The sequence below is a fragment of the Benincasa hispida genome, chromosome 7, assembly GCF_009727055.1.
Source record: "Benincasa hispida cultivar B227 chromosome 7, ASM972705v1, whole genome shotgun sequence".
Classification (NCBI taxonomy): domain Eukaryota; kingdom Viridiplantae; phylum Streptophyta; class Magnoliopsida; order Cucurbitales; family Cucurbitaceae; genus Benincasa; species Benincasa hispida.
In genome coordinates, this window is record NC_052355.1 from 4,758,242 (window position 1) to 4,771,554 (window position 13,313).

Below are 13,313 nucleotides of genomic sequence, written 5' to 3' on the forward strand. Positions count from 1 at the left end.
AATAGAATCAAGTTATATTGGTCCAGTTCGTCCAATTGGAAACCATGCTAATTGAAGATTTATAGAGATTAACATGAATATATTGCCTTCAATTGGTAAGTGTTATGCAGGATGGCCTCAGAAACCAATAATATTGTCAATTGGCGAGGAGAAAAGTCTCACAAAATGCAGTCATTATTATCGCATTGGTCACAATGGTAGAATATGTAAATTGTCACCAATTTTACAATGACATAACATTAACTATTTTTTTACCATTGATGTGATTATTATATCGTTGATAAAATAATATCATTCTTTTTGAGGAATGAAGAACATTTTTCCATTTTTGTTAGCATAATATAGATTCAATTTGCTTGTGACTCATGTCTATTAGGGATAACTTACCATTGTTGTTAATATATGTTGTAGTCTATCAGTTATCAAAGCTGTGAATATTGAGAAAGTAGTATTAATTAAAGTAATGTGACTATGAAGTCTATCATTGATAGACTCTATCAGTGATAGACTTCAACATGTATTAAAGAATAACTGTTAAGTCCTTATAACTTTTTCTCAATAGAAAGGATAAAGGCACACACATAAGTAGCAATGTTCAACAAGTGATACAATATTTTTTTATATTAAAAGACAAAACCAAGTACAAAGAAAGTAGCATCAATTTGAAGTAGCGTCATTGTGAAGTCTATCACTGATAAACTTCAACCCCCATTAAATAATAACAAGTGTTTAGTCCTTAAAATTGTTACTCAATAGAAACAAAAATGCATATAAATTGCAATGATTCGACCTATGATCCAACATTTTTTATATTCATATGACATAATCAAGTACATATGAAAGTTATTTCACTGTGAAGTCTCACTTATCTTTTCTATCACTGATTATAATATCCATAAAATTAAGGTACTATAGTATCCACAAAACTAAGGTACTACAATATCCACAAAACTAGAGTACTATATAAATATTTGGGAGATTCTTAAGTCAAAACTAGACACACAATCCTTGATTCTAGGCGAATGTCTCTTGTTTGTTTTGCAAAAGCTTTCTTCTAGTCTTTTGCATTCTTTTGGCATCTTGCAATCTTCTGGTCTTTTGCTTGATGATTCTTCAAGTTTAAAGGTTCTTGTTGTCCCTTTTTTGTTGGTTCACTTTTCATAGTTGTCTTTCCCTTATCCACCTGTTAAAATAGTAATAAACACTTCCATAAGCAAACTAAGCACTTCAAGTTTTTCAGCGATAAAGCTTATAATTGGTTGAAGTGGTGAAGTCTATTAGTGATAGACCCTATCATAGCTTGGTTTCACCACTTCAAGTCTAACCAATAAACTCCAATCAACAACATATTTGAAGTCTAAAAACACAATAGCAATAGTCTATCAACTAAACAATAATGAGACTACACTTTTTCTTAAACAATGAGACTACACTTTTTCTTACTTTTTATGAAAAGCAAATCAACATTTTTCAAGTTATTGGCGATAGGTGATAGAAATTTATCGATGATAAACTCCAATAAAAAACACATTTGAGGTTTAATGCACACTAATAATAATAGATCAATTAAAAAAGCCTTGAAATACACTTTTTCTTACTTTTCATGGAAAATAAATTTTATGTTCTTTAATTCTATTAGTGATAGAATCCTATCAATAAACTCCAATAAAAAACACATTTGAAATTTAATGCATAGTAATAATAATCAATCAACTAAATAACAACAAAAAAAATAGTAAAACTACGCTTTTTCTTACTTTTTTAGATAAATAAATTCAACGTTCTTCAAGTCTATAGGTGATAGAACTATAACAAATTCAACACTTTAAATCTATCATTTCTATCACTGGTAGACTTTGATAATGATAATGATAATAAGAAGAAACATCGAAACCACGTATTTACTTACATTCTATAAAAATAAACTTAACATCATTCAAACCTACTAGTGACAGAAACCTATAACTGATAGATTCTAATAAATATATATATATGTAAACAGTAGTAAAACTATCCATTTACTTGTATTCTAATGAAAAAAAATTCAATGATAGGTTCTCAGTGATAAACAAGACTCTAATTTACAAAAGAAAAGAAAAATAGCCATGAAACTACGCGTTTTCCATGGCAGCAGTCTAGGGAGAATGAGACATACACAAAAAGAATCTCATGCTTGGAATGGAACAAAGCAAGGAAGAGGATGATCGACGAATGAGGAAATTCCAAATTAGAAGCTCTCCAACTTCTCTACCTAGATTGTTTCAAATACCTAAAGCTTAAGCTCAAATCTTTCATTCATCTTCTTCAATCGCAATTGGAAGAGCTTTTCCTCAGACAAAAACTGTCTTAGCCCCCAATTGCTCGCCGTCGCTGCCCTCTCTCGCTCCTGATTCGCAGGTTCAGTGGTATGGTTTTTGGAAATGAATCGTCGATCATTATCGTCTGAAGCTGGATCGTCTGATGTTAGGGTTTACGAAAAGAAGATTGAAACAAAATTGAAACTGGATCGATGGTGGGCTGATGGTAATAGGTGGGCTTTTTAGTCTTTTACTATGGGCGGGAATCAAATTTTCCCATAGCTGCAATTTTTTTGGATTTTTGCTATATATGCAATAAAGTTGGGCCAAAGTGTTATATTTGTAAGTAGTCCTAAATCTACAACTGTAAAAATAAAAAAAATGATAATAATAATTACCAATTAAAGCCACAAACACAAATTTTAAAATTTCAAATCTTTTAAAATCAACAAAAGACTCCAGAGTAGATATCAGGAAAAAAAATCACCACTATAATTATCATTTAATGAAAATTTTAAATTTTCTTTTTTTTAGAATAGATGATATTATTATACAACAATAAGAAGGATCCCAGAGCCCAGGATCAAGACATCAAAGCAACAAAGCACAAGCAAAGACAGAACAACAAAATGCAAACAAAGCCAATAAGATAAAACCTGAACATAACGTAAAAAAAACCCCAAATACCAGGGAGAAAGCCAGAGGAGACTAAAACCCCACAACTAAGGACAATAGCAAAACAAAGAGCAACAGTAAGTTCAAAAAGAAGAAAAAAAGCAACCGTAACATGCTAGATAAGACCAAGAAGATCAACCTGCCAGAAAGCAGCACAAGCACGAAACGTTGAGACCATAAGGTGAAACAAAGCAGACATCGACCTCGGTCTACCTCTATGCAGCCGTCGATTACGCTCCTACCAGATGTAGTAGATGGAAGCACACCAGAATACACGGAACAACTTACTACGCACCCCCTTACTCGACCCCACTCGGCAACAACCTCAACTCGACATCCCAACCCGCCACCCGATGCGACGAACCCAACTGACGCAACACACCAGACCACACCTCTCTCCCAAACCTACACTCGAAAAATAAATGATCCCGAGACTCTATACCTCCTACACACAGAAGAAACCCCCTTGACAACACAGCCCAGCTCCTTAACTAATCCCACGTACTCAACTTGTCTCTCACAGCTAACCATGCACAGAAGGAGTGGCGCGGAATACCACCCCCTGCCCACAAAATACTAGCCCAAGACACCCTAGAACCTGTCTCTTATACACATCTAGATGTGTATAACTAATCCCACGTACTCAACTTGTCTCTCACAGCTAACCATGCACAGAAGGAGTGACGTGGAATACCACCCCCTGCCCACAAAATACCAGCCCAAGACACCCTAGGACTGTCTCTTATACACATCTAGATGTGTATAAGAGACAGGTCCTAAGCTGACCAGCCAATAACGGAAACCCCAGATACCTAACAGGTAGAGAACCAAGAGAGAACCCCATAAACGCAGCCAACTCCTCCGCCTCACCAGATTCCACACCCGCAACAAACATGGAACTCTTCTCAACATTTGCAACTAACCCAGACAGCCCTGCAAAATCCGCCAAGACCTGCCTCACAAACTCCAAAGAATCTCTCTCAGCTGCACAGAAAATCATCAAATCGTCTGCAAAAACCAAATGAGTCAGGTCGACACGCTCACACCGATCATGGAACCTAAACCACACAGGAGATTTATTCAACAACCTGGACAAGACCTCTATCACCATCACAAACAAAAAGGGAGACAATGGATCCCCCTGCTTCAACCCCTTTCTACCAGGAAAAAACCCCTCAAGGGAATCATTAATCATCACAAAGAACATAGGTGACATAACACAAGCCCTCACCCAACTAACAAACTGAAGGGGCGTACCTATAGCTAGCAACACACACAACAGAAAATCCCAGTTGACCGAATTGTATGCCTTCTGTAACACCCCTGCACATTTTTTTTTTTTTTTGTAATAATGTAATTTCAGTAACTTTATTATTTGGAATTTCAGTAATTGTTATTAGTTGGAGGGCATTTTTGGAATTTTGGACTTCAAGTATAAGTGCAAGAATTTAATTGTTGCAGTGAAATTATTCAATTTGAAATTCAAATTGAAAATTAATAGCAGGAATTAATTTTCTTTTGAAACAGAAAGGAATTTAATAGTATAAAACAGAAAGAAATTAAATGTAATTATATTTACTTTTCTTTTTGTTTTATTATTATTATTATTATTGTTTTTTTATAAGAAGTCAAACCCTACCCCCCTTTTCTTCCTCACGTTCGTGAGCCCGTCCGACGCCGCCCAAAGCCGTCGCGTTAGTTTCTTCTTCATGACCTCCGTCTACCACTGCTCAAGCATCATTCGTTTTTGCCGTCACTGGATCTATCAATTTGGGTAAGATTTCTGCAATTTGGATTTGTTTTCGATTGATTCTTGAATACTCATTTACTTTTGGCATCAATTGGTTAATACCCATTGTGTTTCAACTTTGGATTCAAGTTTGTGAAGGTATTGAGGTGTTGCTCAGTGAAGTTGGAGTTTTTTTAGCGAGTTTTGGTAAGTTTTATGCTTTGATTACCCTCTTGTGGATTAATTTTGGTTGTTGAGAAATTTTGGTAAAGTCATTTGAAGTGATTTTTACGAATTGTTAACATCATGGATAATTTATTTGAGACATTGGTAGTGAAGTATGTATTGTATTCAAGCTTTAATCATGTAAGCCTAATTTCAAATTATGATTAGGGGGTTGATTCAAGAATTTCATTCAAGATGAAAAAGAGTTTGGTTTGCTAATTATTTGGACTTAAAATTGGAGGTTTGGAAGGTGAATTCGAATTGGACCACACCTTAGGTAAGGTTATATGGAAATATTTTGTAATATTTGGATGTGTGGAATTTGGCCTTAACTATTAATTTTAAAGCTTTGTTTATATTTAGGCTTGATTAAGGATTCAAGAATTTCACAAAGATTCAATTGCTTTTTGATTCGACCTAATATCAAGGTAAGTAATCTTACTATTGGAACTGCCCAAGGGCCAGGCATTAGATGTATGCTAGCATGTTAAATAAAGGTTATGGCAGAATTACAGCATGAAAGATTGATAGTATAACATGATTAAAGTATGTTCTGTTACGAGATCCGAATTATTTATTTATGCACATAGACACTTGAATGCTAGTATGAGATGGTATGTGCTTCCATGGTTGTTTTTTATCTGATGATGTTAAGGTATACATGTATGTTGTAGAACCATAATGTTGAGGTATATGTGTATGTTGTAAAGCCATGATGTTGAGGTTTATATGTATGTCATAGATTTGTATAGTGATGATTATGATGTTGAGACTGTGCAAATGTCCTTACTGATTAGTTAGATACCCATTAGATTTTTGTTTCCTTCGGGATTCACCAGTTTGTGTTTCCTTCGGGATTCACCAGTTTGTGTTTCCTTCGGGATTCACCAGTTTTGTGTTTCCTTCGGGATTCACCAGTTTGTGTTTCCTTCGGGATTCACCAGTTTGTGTTTCCTTCGGGATTCATCAGTTTGTGTCTCCTTCGGGATTCACCAATTTGTGTCTCCTTCGGGATTCACCAGTTTCTGTCTCCTTCAGGATTCACCAGTTTCTGTCTCCTTCGGGATTCACCAAAGGTAGTGGACATACTTAACTACAGTAGGATAGAACTTAGTCTTCTTCTTGTTTCATGTACATATGTGTCCCATGAGAACTAGAGCAGTTTATATGTTTCACCAGAGGTGGGTATCTAGAGGACATAGATGCCCAGCCTGACCCCAGTAGTGGGGTTACTTACTGAGTATTTTATACTCATTCTTTCTCATGTTGTTGTTTCAGGTAAGGGTAGAGATGCACCGGTGATGGACAAGCGGAATTCGTGATCGAGTCACTGGGACGAGTTTTTACGCTTACACTCATGAGATTTAAAGTTATTTTCATGTTTCTCTTAATTTTTAGTTTTGATGTTTAAAACTTACTTTTAAGAATCGTTTTTCAGATTTGTTTATTATCCTTTATGATTTATGGGTACTCTACTATTGATTTAGTATTTGAATTTAATGAAAGTCTTTTGAACTTACCTTATTTAATTAGCATTTATTTCGCCATAACCGAGTGTCGTTTTGAGTTCCATGCATGCATGTATTTAGTAACAGCCTAATTTAAGTCCTAGGGGGTTGGGTCGTTACACCTTTTGAAGGACTACAATTAACAGAAGAGATGACTCCTCAAAACCTAGATTCTACCTGACTCTCTCAAATCTAGGTTCTTTTTTAGACTACATCTCTCAAAATATCTCTAAAGAGTAACTGAACTGCTAGCATAAGACAAAATGATCGCATAAAGTGAAGGATCTTTGGTCATGCTAAGCTAAGTACGTCTCACCATTTCGGAAAATTTAGCTACTCTACATAAATGTGAAGAGATTGAACAGATGTTGAGATGAGAAATTTCCATTTTATAAATAAAGTCAGAATACAAAAACAACAATGGAAAGTAGGGATAAGAAGTCTGGTAGCAATGTCTTGCTTCTCCGAGGCTTTAACACTAATCTTCTTTACTCTACTCTGTCAAAAGAATATCCTTGCTTATCGCTACATCGATACGTGTTTCTCCTTCTCTACCAAAATTCACCAAGACTACCCTCGGTTTTCACTCCGAGAATACCTGAGGTCTCTTATGGTGGTGTCGTCCCCGTGCAGTCGTGAGTTCGCGATTTTTTGTGCTGCTACAGTCGACACTGTCCATTGGCGTTGGTAGATCGGCTTAGAGGTTTGCTGCATTAGAGTTTCGAAGTGTGGAATAAGATGTCTTCAACGGTAATGAACTCTTTCCCTTGTGTTTTTGTTCATAGCATGCCGTTAATTAGAGTTTATTTGCATAACTGTATGTGTTGATTCATAATATTGTATTTCGGTCACGATGAGATCGGAGCGATCCGAAGCGCTCATGGAACTCTTAGATATGAAAGGATCCTTCACTGTCAACTTTGATTCAATGTTCTGTTGGGCTTTGATTTATAGTCCCCAGCGACATGAGGATTCCATCTGATTTTTGGCCTTAAATTCATTGAACTAAGAGCGTTTCGTCAAGCTTTCCAAGCTCAGTGTTCTACTGGCTTTGATCTCAGTTTGTGACTGTGAGGATTTCATCAAACTTCAATCTCAGCCTTTGACTTGTGCATTCCCGTCAGCTTCGATGCTCAGTGTTCAATGCTTCATCTTTGAGCTCTAACCGGCTTCAAGTTTTAAGATGGCATTCGATCCTAATGTTCAATCAATGTTCTATTGCTTTAATCTCAGTGTGCTGTTACGTCCATCTTGGTCCTTTTACCTGAGTGTTTCGTTGGCTTCGTTTCATGTTCTCCAGTGTTCTATGCTTGATCTTAACCTGGGTTCACCCAGCGAGATGCCCATCAATTCAATAAAATAACGTATGTCTTTCGATTTGGCCGCCTGATCAATTTATCTCAGTCTCACAACTACACGACAGAAATACTCTTGAATCTACAACTCTAGCAGATTTGGCCTAGTCCTGCGCGCAGCGCCCAGAAGAGTTGTACACGATCATGACTATACACGATCTCGCCCAAAACTTGTATTTATCATCATATTTCCCAGAAAAAGCCACGCACCTCGAACTGACTAACTCACCGCAAAATGAGAGAACGATACATCACCAAAACCTACACAGTAGACCCAACAAACACCTCCCGATATTGACGCCCGCGCGTGACAATATAGAGTGCGGATCCACCAGCAGCCAGCACCATCAGAATGATACTCGCATGCTTCTAGCTAAGAAATGAGGAGAAGCCAGAGCACTTCAATATCTACCTAACTCCATGAGCAACATGCTTCAACCCAAAAACTCCATCTCCCCAACGCCAAACAAGCATCCCATACACGCAAACAGCCAGAGAACTTGATCTCGTATATAAGCAGATTCAAGCAAACCACACTTAATCTCGACAGATAATGTATAAAGAAGCGCGCACAAGACAGACGTTGATCCAATCGCATATTGAATCGAGGTGCAAATCCGCAAGTTACCTCCCTTGCACAATACGAAGCACATAAGGACGTATAGAGACGAAAAGATGCCGATTGTGCCAATTTTGTTTTCCGTCAATTAGAGTTATAACACCGCAAAGAAACACAAAATCACAGAGCTGACGTAAAAAGCATAATAAAAAAGAAGGAATAACACATTTAATTCAACATGCTTTTAAACCGAGAAATTATACACATGAAGAAGAGAAGAAATGATAGAAACGAAATATTCCTTACATATATTGCGTAGTATCACCCTAATCTTCTCTAATACACAACAAGAATAAGGGACACCCAAGCTTTGCCTGCTCTGCCAGAACGTATCCTCTAATATCCGCAACGAACAAGCTGTAATTGTACTATAACAAAACTCTAAGAAGCGCACAATCCCAACAGCCCCTCGAGGAAGAGAGCACCCGATCGATGTTCTCCTAGTGGAATCCAAGGGTAGAAGAGTGGTCTCTAACCCTGGTGGAGGAATGGTGGGAAGGAGAAAGTTTTAACAACCGCACATTTGAGAGAACTTTGGAGGTAGTTTCACATATCTATTCTTGGGGCTATTATATGAGATTGTGTTTATAATTCATCTTCTATACGCTTACATCCCTAGATCTCATATCCTATAATCTCTAGGGAGACCATAATAGACCGCCAGCTACTCCTCCGCCTCTACTACTTCCCCCCCAAAACAAGGAACTATTCTCACATATTTTATTATTATTACCAGACAGCCCTTGATAATTTCCCAGCACTTAGACATGCCTCTGAATTTTCTTATACAATACTGCATACAGGTTCATGTTGATAAATGAGTCAGTCGACACGCCTAGTTTATATGTAGTTTACCGTTTTAAACAACCTGGACAAGACTCTACATCACCTCATACATGACAAGGATCCCTCCTGCTTTCATCCTTTCTACCTATACAAACCATGCTCACAATTTTTTCATAGAACAATGTATCATACTACATTCCACTATTTAGGGACGTACCTTAGCTAAGCATATCTACCAACAGAAAATTTATATCCAGTTATGACCGATTGTATCTTCTGTAACTTATACACCTTTACTGAATTGCACAACATATTTACTTTTTATTTTTATCATATTGTTTAGCTTATTTCAGTAACTTTAATTATTTGAACATTTCAAGTTAGTATATAGTTTATTAGTCTCATATTGGAACGACTCGTCTATTTTGGAATTGTTTGGGACTTCAAAATATACAGGCAGCAAGAATTTAATAATTGTTGCACATTGAGTAGAAATATTCAATTTGAACATCTAAATTATATTAAGAATCTATGCAGGATATACTATTTGGAAACGGGGAATTTATATATAACAGAAACTTAAATAAATATATATTACTTTCGTATTTATTTGAGGTTTTATTATATTTTAGAGTGGTATAGTATATTGATTATGAAGAGTCATACCTACCCCTTTTCTTCCTCACGTTCGTTCCGAGCCCGTCCGAGCGCAGCCAGTGGCATCAGTCAGCGATCTAGGGATCATTAAATATCTTCATGACCCTACATACGAACCTATCGCTAAAGTACATAGCAAACTATTAGATTAGATCGATTGTATTATTAATTAATTATATATGATAGATAAGATATTATAGGAATATTTGGATTCTGTTTTCACGATGAATATCTTGAACTACTCATTTACTTTGGCTCAATTTTATACCATTATGTTAACTTTTGGATTCAAGTAGTCTGGAAGTATGCAGGTGTTGCTCAGTGAGTTGTTTTTCTAGAGAGTTTGGGTAGTTTTACGAGATGTGCTTTTGTCCTTTGATTAACTTTTGGTGAATTAAATTTTGGTTGTTGAGAAATTTTGTAAAGTCATTTGGAAGTGATTTTTCAATATATAGATTATACATATGGATAATTATTTAGAACATTGGTAGTGAATATGTATTTATTCATAACTTAATGTCATGTACCTAATTTCAAATTATGATTAGGGGTTGATTCAAGAATTTCATTCAAGATGAAAAAGAGTTTGGTTGCTCAATTATTTGGACTTAAAATTGGAGGTTTGGAATTGCGAATTCGAATATTTGACCACACCTTAGTAAGTTATATGGAATTTTGTAATATTGGATGTGTGGAATTTGGCCTAACTATTAATTTTAAAAGCTTTGTTTATATTTAGGCTTGATTAAAGGATTCAAGAATTTCACAAAGATTCAATTGCTTTTGATTCGACCTAATATCAAGTAAGTAATCTTACTATTGGAACGTGCCCAAGGGCCAGGCATTAATGTATGCTAGATGTTAAATTAAAGGTTATGGCAGAATACAGATATAGCAGTTAGATATTGATAGTATAACATGATTAAAGTAATGTTCTGTTACGAGACCCGAATTATTTATTTATGCACATAGACACTTGAATGCTAGTATGAGAGTATGTGCTTCCATGGTTGTTTTTTATTGATGATGTTAAGGTATACATGTATGTTGAGAACCATAATGTTGAGGTATATGTATGTATGTTGTAAGCATGATGTTGAGGTTATATGTATGTCAATAGATTTGTATAGTGATGATTATGTGTTGAGACTGTGCAAATGTCCTTACTGATTAGTTAGATACCCATTAGATTTTTGTTCCTTCGGGATTCACCAAGTTTGTGTTCCCTTCCTGGGATTCACCAGTTTGTGTTTCCTTCGGGATTCATCAGTTTGTGTTTCCTTCGGGATTCATCAGTTTGTGTCTCCTTCGGTCCTGCTTCACCCAATGTTTCTTCCCTTCAGGATTCACCAGTTTGTTCCTTAGGATCTACACACAGTTTCGGTTTTCTTCGGAATTGCACCAAGGTATGGACATACTTACTACAAGACGATAGAAACTAGTCTTACTTCTTTCATGTACAATATGGCCCATCTAGAGCATTTATATGTGGTGAAGGTGGTATCTTAAGAGATGCCAGCCTGACCCAGTAGTGGGTTACTTTACTGAGATTTTTCTATACTCTTTTCAGGTTGTTCGTCTATAGTAGGGTAGAGATTGCACCGTAGGAAGAGTCGGAATTCGTGATGATACGGAACGGTTTACGCTTAAACTCTACAATCATAATTTTCACTCTTTAAGTTTTTTATTTCTTTTATTAATTATTTTGGATTTAAACTTACTTTAAGATCGTTTTCAGATTTGTTTATTATCCTTTATGATTTATGGGTACTCTACTATTGATTAAGTATTTGATTTAATGAAAGTCTTTTGAATTACCTTATTTAATTAGCATTTATTTCGCCATAAACCGAGTGTCGTTTTGAGTTCCATCGCATCAGTATTTAGTAACAGCCTAATTTAAGTCCAGGGGTTGGGTCGTTACACCTTTTGAAGGATACAATCAACATACAACGTAGATTCCCTGCCCTCCTTGTAGCCCCCACAATCTCCTGACACAATAATGTTATCGAAAATTGACACCTACCAGAACAAACGCAGACTGGTTACCACTAATGAAAGAAGCAACCACACCTCAATCTTTTAGCTAAGATCCTCGAGATACACTTATACACAACATTGCAACAAGAAATAGACGAAACTCCTCCATACGTTCAACTCCCCGTCTCTTTGGATAAAAGTAATAGCTATAGAATTAACTCCACCAGGTAATAACAGGACTCAAAAAAGTTCAGCACAGCATCACAGAAATCATCCCAACAACACTCCAAGTAGCTTTGTAAAACCCACCGAAAACCCATCGGCCCAGGAGCCTTCCAGACTTCATCGAGAATAATCCTTCTGAATCTCATCCTGATTCACTGGACGACTAAGCGCCTCCACCCCCTTCTTGACCAACTGAACTGCACAATATCTCAATCCGGGTAGTAAGATCCCTATACCCCACCAGCTGAGACCCCAAACTACTCGAAAGAACTCAATTGCCACCCTGCCACTCTATCATGCACCGTCATGTGAGTCCTCCCAGCATCCATAGCTGTAAATAAACCACTGCAACTGCAACGAGATTGAACACAGGATGGAAGAATGTCGTGTTCATATCATCTAACTCTAGCCACCTCACCCTGGCCTTCTGTCGGAGCGATGCCTCTCCAATCTAGCCACTAACCAGACACCTCAATGGCCCGAGCTGCCTCTGCACGTATTGACTCTGAGTGAGGATCCCTCTCTATCTCAATTCTGAGCAGCGTCCATAATCTGCCCTACCCCAAACCTCCACAAATAACACAGAGATATGCTTAACCAAACGATGCACGTAACACCCTCTTTACTACCTCAAATTTCGCATAAAGCTAACCATGGGAGACACATCTTCAGACCTTCTCCATACTAACTTGATAGCATCAATAAAACATCAGCCTTTGCCCAATGAGAAAAATAGTGAAACGTAGGAGGCGACCTATCTCTCATCCCCTATAGAAACCAAAAGAGGACTATGATCAGAAATCTCCCACTGCCCAACCTAACCTCGAATACGGAAAAACTACCTTCCATGCCTCATTAGACAAGCAGCGATCCACCGGTGTAAGATACCATCCTCCTGAATTTTACTAGTCCAAGTAACCCAATTATTTGTCACACCCAAACTCAACCAGATCTGCCTCCAACAACGTCCCATCAAATTCCTCCATCTCCTTCAAGCTAAGACAACCTCCAAATCCTCTGAACTATTACAAATAGCATTAAAATCCCTCAGAACAACTCTAGAAGCTGCCACGAGGCACACACATCAATCAGCTGAGACCACAAGTTCCTCCTCTCGCTCAAGTGATTAGAGGCATACACAAACACAATATGCACCTTAGCACTAGATACAATATTGATGCGGGGAATTAGAAGTCAATTTTTACTCAACCAAAATCTCATGGATGCGGTAATGCAATGCATGTTCCTAAGTATTCG

General features: G+C 37.0%; 1 long non-coding RNA gene across 1 annotated transcript; it reads right to left on the minus strand.

Annotated features, from left to right (window-relative positions):
- Positions 1-771: 771 nt before the first annotated feature.
- Positions 772-2,749, minus strand: LOC120081896. The gene is made up of 2 exons (XR_005482981.1): positions 2,156-2,749; positions 772-1,183 (listed from the first exon to the last, which is right to left on the minus strand). It is a non-coding gene; the product is annotated as an uncharacterized LOC120081896 (long non-coding RNA).
- Positions 2,750-13,313: the final 10,564 nt, after the last annotated feature.